At 39.4% G+C, this 13,895-nt stretch overlaps 1 non-coding gene and 1 pseudogene across 1 annotated transcript; one reads left to right on the plus strand and one right to left on the minus strand.

The window, feature by feature from the left end:
• The first annotated feature begins 541 nt into the window (after nt 1-541).
• Nucleotides 542-645, plus strand: LOC130954296 (small nucleolar RNA R71). The gene has a single exon (XR_009076244.1). It is a non-coding gene; the product is annotated as a small nucleolar RNA R71 (small nucleolar RNA).
• An 11,814-nt stretch (nt 646-12,459) lies between these two features.
• The window catches only part of LOC130963521 (uncharacterized), a 72,685-nt pseudogene continuing 71,249 nt past the window's right edge, over nt 12,460-13,895 (minus strand).

Genomic DNA, 13,895 nt, shown 5'->3' on the forward strand with positions numbered 1-13,895 from the left:
GAAGATGATGGGAAAGGCTTACTATTACCAAACCTGTTTCTCCCACCATTATTGTTATTGAAGTCTTGTTGAGGCTTCTGTTGATCCTTCCATGAGAAATTTGGGTGATTCCTCCATGAAGGATTCTAGGTATTTCCATAGGATTCTCCCATGTAATTCACCTCTTCCATTGCAGGATTTTTAGGGTCATAAGCTTCTCCTTCAGAGGAGGCTTCTTTAGCACTGCCGGATGCAGCTTGCAATCCAGTCAGATTCTGAGAAATCATATTGACTTGCTGAGTCAGTATTTTATTTGTTTTGAGCCAATATGGTATTCAGAGTATCAATCTCAAGAACTCCTTTCTTCTGAGTCACACCATTATTCACAGGATTCCTTTCAGAAGTATACATGAACTGGTTATTTGCAACCATCTCAATGAGTTCCTGGGCTTCTGCATGTGTTTTTAGATGAAGGGATCCACCCGCAGAATGGTCCAATGACATCTTTGATAACTCAAACAAACCATCATAGAATATACATATGATGCTCCATTCTGGAAACATGTCAGAAAGACACCTTTTGGTTAATTGCTTGTATCTTTCCCAAGCTTCATAGAGGAATTCACCTTCCTTCTATCTGAAGGTTTGGACATCCACTCTGAGCCTACTCATCTTTTGAGGTGGAAAGAATTTGGTCAAGAAAGCATTGGCCAGCTTGTCCCAAGAGTTCAGGCTTTCTCTAGGTTATGAGTCCAACCATGTCCTAGCTCTGTCTCTTACAGCAAAGGGGAAAGCATAAGTCTGTAGACCTCGGGATCAACCCCATTGGTCTTAACAGTATCACAGATCTGCAAGAATTCATATAAGAACTGATGAGGATCTTCTGATGGAAGTCCATGAAACTTGTAGTTCTGCTGCATTAGAGAAACTAATTGAGGCTTAAGCTCAAAGTTGTTTGCTCCAATGGCAGGAATCGGGATGCTTCTTCCATAGAAGTTGGAAGTTGGTGCAACATAGTCACCAAGCATCTTCTTTGAATTGTTGGCATTGTGTTATTTTCGGTTGCCATGTCTTCTTTTTTTCAAAAATTTCTGTCAGGTTCTCTCTAGAGGTTTGTGCTTTAGCTTCTCTTAGCTTCCTCTTCAGAGTCCTTTTAGGTTCAGGATCGACTTCAACAAGAATATCCTTATCCTTGTTCCTGCTCATGTGAAAAAGAAGAGAACGGAAAAGAAGAAGAATCCTCTATGTCACAGTATAGAGATTCCTTTATGTGAGTAGAAAAAGAAAAGACGAGAAGAATGAGTTAGAGAGAAAATAAAGAGAATTTGAACACAGAGAGGGAGAGTGGGTTCGAATTTTGAGAAGAGAAGTGTTAGTAAATGAATAAAATAAATAGAAAGAGAGAGAGGGAAATTCAAAAATTAGAAAAAATAAGATAAAATTAGGATTTAAAACACTTAGTTAATTAAAAAGAATTTTGAAAAAGTGGTTAGTGATTTTCGAAAATTAGAGAGAGAAAAGTAGTTAATTGAAAAAGATTTGAAAATAAAGGTTGAAAAGATAAGAAGTTAGAAAAAGAATTTTGAAATTAAGTTTTGAAAAAGATTTGATTGAAATTTATTTTGAAAAAGATTTGAAAAAGAAATTTAAAAAGATTTGATTTTGAAAATTGAAGTTGATGACTTGACTAACAAGAAACTAAAAGATATGATTCTAGAATTTAAAGATTGAACCTTTCTTAACAAGAAAGTAACAAACTTGAAATTTTTTGAATCAAATCCTTAATTGTTAGCAAGGTTTTTATGAAATAAAAATAAGAAAATGATTTTAAAAATCAAATTTTAAAATTTTCAAAAATATTAGGAAAAAAATGAAAAAGATTTGATTTTTAGAAAAGGTTTGAAGAGATAGAAATTTTAAATTGAAATTTTGACTTGACTTAACAAGAAACAAATAAATTTTAAAAATCTTTGACTAAGTCAACCCAAAAATTTCGAAATTTATGAGTAAAATAAGGAAAAGATCCTTTTTTTGATATTTGAATTTTTAATGAGGAGAGAGAAAAACACAAAAATGACTCAAAACGTGAAAATTTAAGATCAAAACAAAAAAATGCATGCAAGAACACTTTGAATGTCAAGATGAACACCAAGAACACTTTGAAGGTCATGATGAACATCAAGAACATATTTTTGAAATTTTTTTTTGAAAAGAAACACATGCAAGACACCAAACTTAGAAATTTTTAATGTTTATACACTAACAAATTGAAAATGCATATAAAAAACAAGAAAAGACAAAAAATAAGAAAATCACAAGATCAAACAAAGACAATCATCAAGAACAACTTGAAGATCATGAAGAACACCATGCATGAGTTTTCAAAAAATGCTAGAAAAATAAAAACATGCAATTGACACCAAACTTAAAATTTGACTCTAGACTCAAAAAAGAAACACATTTTTTTTTGTTTTTATGATTTTATTAAAATTTTTTTTTGAAAAATTTTTGGAAAAACGACAAAGAAGAAAGATTTTTGAAAGATTTTTGAAAACTTTTTTGAAAATAAAATAAAGGTTGAAACAAGAAGAAAATTACCTAATCTAAGCAACAAGATGAACCGTCACTTGTCCAAACTCGAACAATCCCTAGCAACGGCGCCAAAAACTTGGTGCACGGAATTGTAATACACAACTCCGATACAACTAACCAGCAAGTGCAATAGGTCATCCAAGTAATACCTTATGTGAGTAAGGGTTGATCCCACGGAGATTGTTGGCTTGAAGCAAGCTATGGTCATCTTGTAAATCTTAGTCAGGCGGATTCAAATGGTTATGAGGTTTTGATAATTAAAAGAGAAATAAAACATAAAATAGGATAGAGATACTTATGCATTTCATTGGTGAGTATTTCAGATAAGCGTATGGAGATTAGTGAGCGCTGTATCAAGACAAGCAAATTTGCATCTCGAAGGGGGGAGCGCTGAATCAAGACAAGCGCGCACCAAATTTGCACCAAGGCCAGCGCTCACTTAGTGAGCATTTTCGTGACTCAACCAAAAGAAAATCAAGGCATGACACACACAATTGAAGCCACCAAGGCTCGAAAGGGGGACCTTGTGCAAGCAAATGAGGGCGCTACGTTAACTTGGTTAACTGAGCGCTACACCCACAATGCCTGGCACGAGACAGATTGAAGCTTGACACAAGGCATTGGGTGCTGCGTTGTCTTACATGACCGAGCGCTCCCCTGGAAGGTTCCCACACCTCAAACCAAATTGAACGAAGCAACCTTGATCCATGCTCCAAACCAATTGAACCAAGGCCAACCAGACCCATCTCTCTTCAAATCCAAAGCAAGCAAAGCCCATATCATCACTCAAAGGCACAAGAACAAGCTAGATTAGGAATTTCATTTAATTGTAATTTGTTTTCAATTTCAATTTCATTTTTCATTTTGTAAAAAGCCTATATAAAGGCATCTGTTCCATTTTAGAAAGGAGGCTGCCTTCAATAGGGAGCAAGTAGAATAGAGAGCTCTCTTTTAACTTTCCTTTTTGAATTCTAGAGAATTGATATCGGATTGGAGATTGTTTCCTATTTTCATTTTCTTTCTTCTGCAACCTTTGCTTTCTGATTCTAAGTTTGTGAACTTTAATTGAAGAATTCTTTGGAGTTCTTCCTCTAGGAGTTCCATTATTTTTCTACTTTTTGAATTGAAGAATTAAAGATCTGATCTCAATTGTTTCTTTAAGTTTCAGTCTGAAGCAAGTTTCCACTTCTGATTTTCAATTCTTCTGCAACTTTCATTTCTGTTTTAGAATTTCTGCAAATCTACTTCATCTTTTACTTCTCTGCACTTTACAATTCCAGTTTTATTTTGAATCCCAGTTCCTAAATCCTTTATTCTTCAAGTAATTTAAGTTTCTCAGCACTTTAGATTCAAGAAATTTATATTTCTTGCATTTTAAGTTTCTGCAATTTACTTTTCTTGCAATTTAAGTTTTAGCTCATTTACATTTCTCGCTCTTTAAGTTTCTGTTAAATTTACTTTCTGCACTTTATAATTTATGCTCAATTTATCTTCTGCACCTTTATTTTCATGCAATTTACATTATGTTGTTCAATTTCACCCAATCCATCAATGTTAGCTTGACTAGACTAATCACCCACTAAAGTTGCTTGATCCATCAATCCCTGTGGGATCGACCTTACTCTAAGTGAGTTATTACTACTTGATGCGACCCGATACACTTACCGGTGAGTTTGTGTTGGAATCTGATTTCCACTCGTCACTATAGACATGGAACCTTGCTTCAGCTGTATTAGCTCCATAGCCTGGAACCAGTTGTCAGCTTCAATAGGATTTGTGGATCCTCAGAAAGCTGGTGGATAAACCTTGAGGAACATCGCCAAGGTCATCGAAACTCCTCCTATGTTATCGCCGTTACCCTTAGCATTATCATTGGCGTTCCCTTCGCCATTCCCATTGCCATTTCCGTTCTCGGCCGGTTGGCCCAATCTCTGCACAGCTTGCAGAGTCGTAGCAACATTAGCTTCCATGGTATTAGCGAGATTCGCCATGGCCGCCATGAATTTGGCATGATTGTCAGCTGGTTGCTCATTCCTACTTTTTCGCGTACGTGTTCGACCTCGTCCGCAAGTAGCCATATAGGGTTCCTGTCTACACGAAACAATCGATATCAAGGTGATCAGTCTCAATATCAAAAGCCTAGTGCTTCAATTATCCCAAACAGGCACTCACAAGCAAGTATGCTATGCAATATCAAACAGATAACCTAATAGCATCAAAGAAAAGACACATAGAGTATGCAACAAAGCACAATCAGTCCATCCCTCAGGCTCACGAGGACGAACCGCTTTGATACCACTAAATGTAACACCCTAATTAGCATAGCCTTACCTCGCATCGTAAAGCAAAGGTTAATCAGAGTTTACGACAGTTTTAAGCTCATACATATCATCTATAGAAGGAATTATTAATATCTAGAAGCCCGATGAAGAATATAGCTCAAAATAGGATTTAAAAGCGCAAAGCGTACTAAACCAGCTACTAACTTAAGGCACAAGATATAGATGAAATATAAACAGGATAATAGTATAATAGGGTATATCATAAGGAACTAGCCTCGACTCGCGAAGTTTAAGCTGGCTAGCCACATACAGACCATACAGAAACTTGACAGTTTAAGAAATAGCTTATACAATTTTAGTTCTCTCATATACAAGCCTCTAGGCAAGGACAAAATACAAAAGTGAGAGATGCATATACAAAAATAAACAAAAGACTCTAAAAGAATCCAAGATTCTCTGCTGCTGTCACCATCCAAAGTAACTCATCGAGGTGGGTTGCGACCTGCATCTAAAAAACACAACAAAGATATGGTATGAAAACCGGAGGTTCTCAGTATGGTAACAGTTCCCAATGATGTAGGATATAAGATCTCGGGATGCCAAAGGCAATCCTAAGCTCCATATCCATCACAAAATTTAACTTAAAAGCATTCTAAAACAAATAAGCATAATATACCAACATTGACTAAAATAAACCAGGTTACCTATATTAGGGGATTTCTATTCCACTCAAACACCACTGTCCCACAGCCTTCACCAACCGATCCTCCATGCGATCCCATCGCCACCGTCTTCCGAACATCCTCAATCCCAGCAGAAAACACAAGTAATATACAATGCAAGTAAAACACAAGTAGAAGGATATAAGGCAATTAATTCAGATAGCAAGTAAACATGTTATTCAATGCAAGCCATTACAAGTAAACAAAGCATACAAACAGATAGAAATGCATATGATGAATGCCTGTCCTACTGGCTGTGATATCACATTGTCGATTCAACTGCCAACCTGACACATCTCTATGGAGACGTCGCCCTTCGGATTTCTCATATGGGAACCCCTGAGATATAGTGTCCGGATCACTGTCCAGGTATCAGCACCTGCTCGCCCTCTAGATCCGAAGGGATGCGAGCGGGACACTCTTGCCTCAGACCTCACATCTTAACATGAGCGGGATTAACCACCGTCCTTACGCCGCCGCCGCTACCTCAACAGGCAGGATTAACCACCGTCCCTGCCAGGCGCATAGCGTCTCATAATATCATATAAAAACATTATTTCAGTGGTTTTTCAAAAGCATTTTCAGTATATAGAGATCCATCTCTTCAATCCGAGTCCACGACTCATCTCAACCACTGTCCATTCTTAACTTTGTATCCACATATCAACAGTTCATCATTCTTCATCTCATATATCAATCATCCTTCACCTAACATCAAACCCTTCTCAGCACACCAGAAACCTAGGCCTCCGTTTTCTAATTTATCATGAAATCATATACTAGAACCCTTAAGTTATATCCCACATTCTAATATTCAAAACTAGGCCTAAGAGTTTTAAAATGGTGTTATAGGAGCTTGCAACCTTGTTGAGAAGATAGAATAGTTGAAAACAAGTAAATTTGAGAAATAGGACGTGTGCGGCCGCACAGGGGTCTGTGCGTGCGCACGCTGGTGCACGAAATTGCAATAACACTTTTGCAATCCCGCACAACTAACCAGCAAGTGCACTGGGTCGTCCAAGTAATACCTTGCGTGAGCAAGGGTCGATCCCACGGAGATTGTCGGCTTGAAGCAAGCTATGGTTATCTTGTAAATCTTAGTCAGGATATCAGAAATTATCAGGATTGATTGTGAAAAGCAAAAGAACATGAAATAAGTACTTGTTCAGCAGTAATGGAGAATAGGTTGAGGTTTTGGAGATGCTCCATCTTCCGAATCTCTGCTTTCCTACTGTCTTCTTCATCAAACACGCAAGACTCCTTCCATGGCAAGCTGTATGTAGGGTTTCACCGTTGTCAGTGGCTACCTCCCATCCTCTCAGTGAAAATGTTCCTATGCTCTGTCACAGCATGGCTAATCAGCTGTCGGTTCTCGGTCAGGCCGGAATAGAATCCATTGATTCTTTTGCGTCTGTCACTAACGCCCCGCCTGCTAGGAGTTTGAAGCACGTCACAGTCATTCAATCATTGAATCCTACTCAGAATACCACAGACAAGGTTTAGACCTTCCGGATTCTCTTGAATGCCGCCATCAGTTCTAGCTTATACCACGAAGATTCTGGTTAAGGAATCCAAGAGATATCTACTTAATCTAAAATAGAACGGAGGTGGTTGTCAGGCACACGTTCATAGTTGAGAATGATGATGAGTGTCACGGATCATCACATTCATCCAGGTTAAGAGCAAGTGATATCTTAGAATGGAAGCAAGCATGATTGAATAAGAAACAGTAGTAATTGCATTAATCCATCAAGACACAGCAGAGCTCCTCACCCCCAACCATGGGATTTAGAGACTCATGCCGTGGAAAGTATACAATGAAATGTGTAAAAATGTCATGAGGTACTGATACAATGTCAAAAGATCCTATTAATAGTAAACTAGTATCCTAAGGTTTACAGAAATGAGTAAATGACAGAAAAATCCACTTCCGGGCCCACTTGGTGTGTGCTTGGGCTGAGCAATGAAGCATTTTCGTGTAGAGACCTTTTCTGGAGTTAAACGCCAGCTTTCATGCCAGTTTGGGCGTTTAACTCCAAGTTTTATGCCAGTTCCGGCGTTTAACGCTGGAATTTCTGAGGCCGAATTGCTACGCCGATTTGGGCCATCAAATCTTGGGCAAAGTATGAACTATCATATATTGCTGGAAAGCCCAGGATGTCTACTTTCCAACGCCGTTGAGAGCGCAACAATTGGGCTTCTGTAGCTCCAGAAAATCCACTTCGAGTGCAGGGAGGTCAGAATCCAACAGCATCTGCAGTCCTTTTCAGTCTCTGAATCAGATTTTTGCTCAGAACTTTCAATTTCAGTCAGAAAATACCTGAAATCACAGAAAAACACACAAACTCATAGTAAAGTCCAGAAAAGTGAATTTTAACTAAAAACTAATAAAAATATACTAAAAACTAACTAAAACTACCAAAAACATACTAAAAACAATGCCAAAAAGCGTACAAATTATCCGCTCATCACAACACCAAACTTAAATTGTTGCTTGTCCCCAAGCAACTGAAAATCAAAATAGAATAAAAAGAAGAGAATATACTATAGACTCCAAAATATCAAAGAAACATAGCTCCAATTAGATGAGCGGGACTAGTAGCTTTTTGCCTCCGAACAGTTTTGGCATCTCACTCTATCCTTTGAAGTTCAGAATGATTGGCATCTATGAGAACTCAGAACTCAGATAGTGTTATTGATTCTCCTAGTTAAGTATGATGATTCTTGAACATAGCTAGTGTATGAGTCTTGGCTGTGGCCCAAAGCACTCTGTCTTCCAGTATTACCACCGGATACATACATGCCACAGACACATAATTGGGTGAACCTTTTTAGATTGTGACTCAGCTTTGCTAGAGTCCCCAATTAGAGGTGTCCAAGGTTCTTAAGCACACTCTTTTTGCCTTGGTTCACAACTTTATTTCTTTCTTTTTCTTTTTCTTCTCTTTTCTTCTTCTTTTTTTTTTCGAAATTTTTTTTTTGCTTTTTGCTTTTTCTTGCTTCAAGAATCAATTTGATGATTTTTCAGATCCTCAATAACAGTTCTCTTTCTCCTCATTCTTTCAAGAGCCAACAATTTTAACATTCTCACAACAACAAATTCAAGAGACATATGCACTGTTCAAGCATTCATTCAGAAAACAAAAAGTATTGTCACCACATCAAACTAATTCAACTAGTTTCAGAGATAAATTTCGAAATCCTGTACTTCTTGTTCTTTTGTGATTAAAGCATTTTTTCATTTAAGAGAGGTGATGGATTCATAGGACATTCATAGCTTTTAAGGCATAAACTTTAAATTTTATTAGTTATGAATTAAGAACAAGACTCAGAAAATAAATATAAGATGAAACTAGAAATAGAAAACAAAACAAAAAAAACGAAAAAAATAGGCTCCTAATGATAGAGGTTTTCACAGAGTTAGGACTCAACAACCTTGATTTTGAGAAGTGGATGCTCCCTCAGCTTGAGAGGAGAGCTTTTGGCGTTTCATCTCTTGGATTTCACGCCCTTGCTTCTCTTGTTCCTTCAGCAATTTGCAGAGCATGCAGTTCTGATTCTGCTGTTCTTCCTTCAGTTGCTCCATAGTTTCTTGCAACTTGGTAATAGATGCTTCTAGGCTGGTCCAGTAGTCAATTCTTGGGAATTCAGGGAGGAATTCCTGCGCCCTCCTTTTGATAGAGTTGTCTTGCATTTGTCCTTCAATTGACTTCTTGGTGATTGGATGTTCAATGGGTATGAATTCATCTACTCCCATCTTCACCCCAGCCTCTTTACAAAGCAAGGAGATCAAGCTTGGGTAAGCCAGTTTGGCTTCAGTGGAATTTTTATTTGCAATTGTGTAGATCTCACAAGCAATCACATGATGAACCTCCACTTCTTTTCCAAGCATAATGCAATGAATCATCACTGCTCTCTTGATGGTAACCTCAGAACGGTTGCTAGTGGGCAATATGGAACGCCCAATAAAGTCTAGCCAACCTCTTGCAATTGGTTTGAGGTCTCCCCTCTTGAGTTGGTTTGGGATACCCTTAGAATTGGTTATCCACTTAGTTCCAGGGATGCATATGTCCTCTAGAACTTGATCTAACCCTTTATCTACTCTCACCATTCTCCTATTAAAGGAGTCAGGATCATCTTGCAGTTGAGGTAACTTGAAGATTTCTCTTATTTTGTCCAGATGGAAGTACATAACTTTCCCTCTGACCATGGTTCTGTAGGTATGGTAAGCGGTTCCAGTCATTCTCTGCTTATCTGTCAGCCACAGATTGGAGTAAAATTCCTGAACCATGTTCCTTCCAACCTTTGTCTCAGGATTGGTTAGAACTTCCCATCCTCTGTTTCGAATTTGCTCTTGGATCCCCGGATATTCATCTTCTTTCAGATCAAATTTTACTTCCGGGATCACTGACCTCAGACCCATTATTTTGTGATAATGGTCTTCATGTTCTTTGGTTAAGAACTTCTCTTGATTCCAAAGATTCTTTGGATTATTCTCCTTCTTGCCTTTTAAATTGGTTTGTTTTTCCTTAGGAGCCATGATATGGATGAGTCTTGGCTTAGTGATCACGGAAAAGCACACCAAACTTAGAGGTTTGCTTGTCCTCAAGCAAAAGAAAGGAAGGAAGAGAGAGAGAGAGGAAGAGGAAATTCGAATGGTGTGGTGGAAAGGGGGAGCCAAACGTGAATAAATAAGGTGGGGAGGGGAGTTTTCGAAAAAAAGAGAGAAATTTGAAAGGAGATTTGAGAAGATATGGAAAGAAATTGAGAAAGGGTGAAATTTTTGAACAATGTTTGTAATTGATTTGAAATAAATTTGAAGAATGGTTTTGATTTTTGAAGATTTGAAAGTGAATGATGAATGATTGAAGTGTGATTTTGTAGAAAAGTATGGGTAAGAAAAGGAAAGTTTGAAAAAATTTGATTTGAAAACAAAATTGTGGTCCCCCCACCTTGCTGGCGTTAAACTCCCAGAATGGCACCCATTCTGGCGTTTAACGCCCATTTGTTGCCCCTTTTGGGCGTTTAACGCCCAGCCAGGTGCCCTGGCTGGCGTTAAACGCCAGAAATCCTTTATCATTGGGCGTTTTTCTAAACGCCCTGGATGCTGCACACCTGGCGTTAAACGCCCAGAATGGTGCCCATTCTGGCGTTTAACGCCCAAAATGGCACCATTCCTGGCGTTAAACGCCCAGAATGGTACCCATTCTGGCGTTTAACGCCCAAAATGCCCCTTACTGGCGTTTTTTCGCCAGTAAGATCATTTTCTCTGCTTTTTGAGCTGAATCCTTCTGTAACTCTGTGAATTCCTTCATTTTTGATACTTGCCTCTGTAAGAACTAATCATATAACCTCCTAATGACTGGGTTGCCTCCCAGCAAGCGCTTCTTTACTGTCTTTAGCTGGACCTTCACTGAGAATCACTCAAGTCTCAGTTTTGAGCATTCCTGCTCAAAATTGCTCTCAAGATAATGCTTGATTCTCTGTCCATTAACAATGAACTTTTTGTCAGAATCAATATCTTGAAGCTCAACATATCCATATGGTGACACTCCTGTGATCACATACGGACCCCTCCACCGGGATTTGAGTTTTCCTGGGAACAATTTGAGCCTGGAGTTGAAGAGCAGAACTTTTTGTCCTGGCTCAAAGACTCTGGTTGACAATTTCTTGTCATGCCACTTTTTTGCCTTTTCCTTATAAATTTTTGCATTTTCAAAGGCATTGAGTCTGAACTCCTCTAGCTCATTTAACTGGAGCAATCTTTTTTCACCATCTAACTGAGCATCCATGTTTAGGAATCTGGTTGCCCAGTAGGCTTTATGTTCCAGTTCCACAGGCAAATGACAGGCCTTCCCATACACCAGTTGGTATGGAGAGGTTCCTATAGGAGTCTTGAATGCTGTTCTGTATACCCACAGAGCATCATCCAAGCTCTTTGCCCAATCCTTTCTCCGGGCTATTACAGTCCGTTCTAGGATTCTTTTTAGCTCTCTGTTAGAGACTTCAGCTTGCCCATTTGTCTGTGGATGATACGGAGTCGCCACCTTATGGCTAATTCCATATCTAACCATAGCAGAGTGTAGCTGTTTATTGCAGAAATGAGTGCCCCCATCACTGATTAGTACTCTGGGAACACCAAACCTGCTGAAGATGTGTTTCTGGAGGAATTTTAGCACGGTCTTGGTATCATTAGTGGGTGTAGCAATTGCTTCTACCCACTTGGATACATAGTCCACCGCCACCAGAATGTAAGTGTTTGAGTATGATGGTGGGAATGGCCCCATGAAGTCAATTCCCCATACATCAAACAATTCTATCTCTAATATCCCTTGTTGAGGCATGGCATATCCGTGAGGCAGGTTACCAGCTCTTTGGCAACTGTCACAGTTACGCACAAACTCTCGGGAATCTTTATAGAGAGTAGGCCAGTAGAAGCCACACTGGAGGACTTTAGTGGCTGTTCGCTCACTTCCAAAATGTCCTCCATATTGTGATCCATGGCAGTGCCATAGGACCCTTTGTGCTTCTTCTCTGGGTACACATCTGCGGATCACTCCGTCAGCACATCTCTTAAAGAGATATGGTTCATCCCAGAGGTAGTACTTGGCATCTGAAAGTAATTTCTTTCTTTGCACACTGCTGTACTCCTTGGGTATGAACCTCACAGCTTTATAATTTGTAATATCTGCAAACCATGGAGCTTCCTGAATGGCAAAGAGTTGCTCATCTGGGAAAGTCTCAGAGATCTCAGTAGAAGGGAGGGATGCCCCAGCTACTGGTTCTATTCGGGACAGATGATCAGCTACTTGGTTCTCTGTCCCTTTTCTGTCTCTTATTTCTATATCAAACTCTTGCAGAAGCAACACCCATCTGATAAGCCTGGGTTTTGAATCCTGCTTTGTGAGTAAGTATTTAAGAGCAGCATGGTCAGTGTACACAACCACCTTGGATCCTACTAGATAAGATCTAAACTTGTCAATGGCATAAACCACTGCAAGTAATTCTTTTTCTGTGGTTGTGTAATTCTTCTGTGCATCATTTAGAACACGGCTAGCATAGTAAATGACATGCAGAAGTTTGTTATGCCTCTGTCCTAACACTGCACCAATGGCATGGTCACTGGCATCACACATTAATTCAAATGGTAATGCCCAATCTGGTGCAGAGATGACTGGTGCTGTGACCAGTTTAGCTTTCAGGGTCTCAAATGCCTGCAGACACTGTGTGTCAAACACAAATGGTGTGTCAGCAGCTAGCAGGTTACTCAAGGGTTTTGCAATTTTCGAAAAATCCTTTATAAACCTTCTATAGAATCCTGCATGCCCCAGAAAGCTTCTGATTGCCTTAACATTGGCAGGTGGTGGTAATTTTTCAATTATCTCTACCTTTGCCTTATCCACCTCTATTCCCCTGCTTGAAATTTTGTGCCCAAGGACAATTCCTTCAGTCACCATAAAGTGACATTTCTCCCAGTTTAAAACCAGGTTAGTCTCTTGGCATCTTTTCAGGACAAGTGATAGGTGGTTAAGACAGGAGCTAAATGAGTCTCCATATACTGAGAAGTCGTCCATGAAGACTTCCAGAAATTTCTCTACCATATCTGAGAAGATAGAGAGCATGCACCTCTGAAAGGTTGCAGGTGCATTGCACAGACCAAAAGGCATCCTTCTGTAGGCAAACACGCCAGAAGGGCAAGTAAATGCTGTTTTCTCTTGGTCCTGAGGATCTACTGCAATTTGGTTGTAGCCTGAATAGCCATCCAGAAAGCAGTAGTAATCATGACCAGCTAGTCTTTCTAGCATTTGGTCTATGAATGGTAAAGGAAAATGATCCTTTCTGGTGGCTGTATTGAGCCTTCTGTAGTCAATACACATGCGCCACCCTGTGACTGTTCTTGTAGGAACCAGTTCATTTTATTCATTATGAACCACTGTCATGCCTCCCTTTTTAGGGACAACTTGGACAGGGCTCACCCAGGAGCTATCAGAAATAGGATAAATAATCCCAGCCTCTAGTAATTTAGTGACCTCTTTCTGCACCACCTCCTTCATGGCTGGATTTAGCCTCCTCTGTGGTTGAACCACTGGTTTGGCATTATCCTCCAACAGGATCTTGTGCATGCATCTAGCTGGGCTAATGCCCTTGAGATCACTTATGGACCACCCAAGAGCTGTCTTGTGTGTCCTTAGCACTTGAATCAGTGCTTCCTCCTCCTGTGGATTCAAAGCAGAGCTTATAATCACTGGAAAAGTGTCACCCTCTCCCAGAAATGCGTACTTCAAGGATGGTGGTAGAGGTTTGAGTTCAGGTTTGGGAC

The sequence above is a fragment of the Arachis stenosperma genome, chromosome 1, assembly GCF_014773155.1.
Source record: "Arachis stenosperma cultivar V10309 chromosome 1, arast.V10309.gnm1.PFL2, whole genome shotgun sequence".
Taxonomy (NCBI): domain Eukaryota; kingdom Viridiplantae; phylum Streptophyta; class Magnoliopsida; order Fabales; family Fabaceae; genus Arachis; species Arachis stenosperma.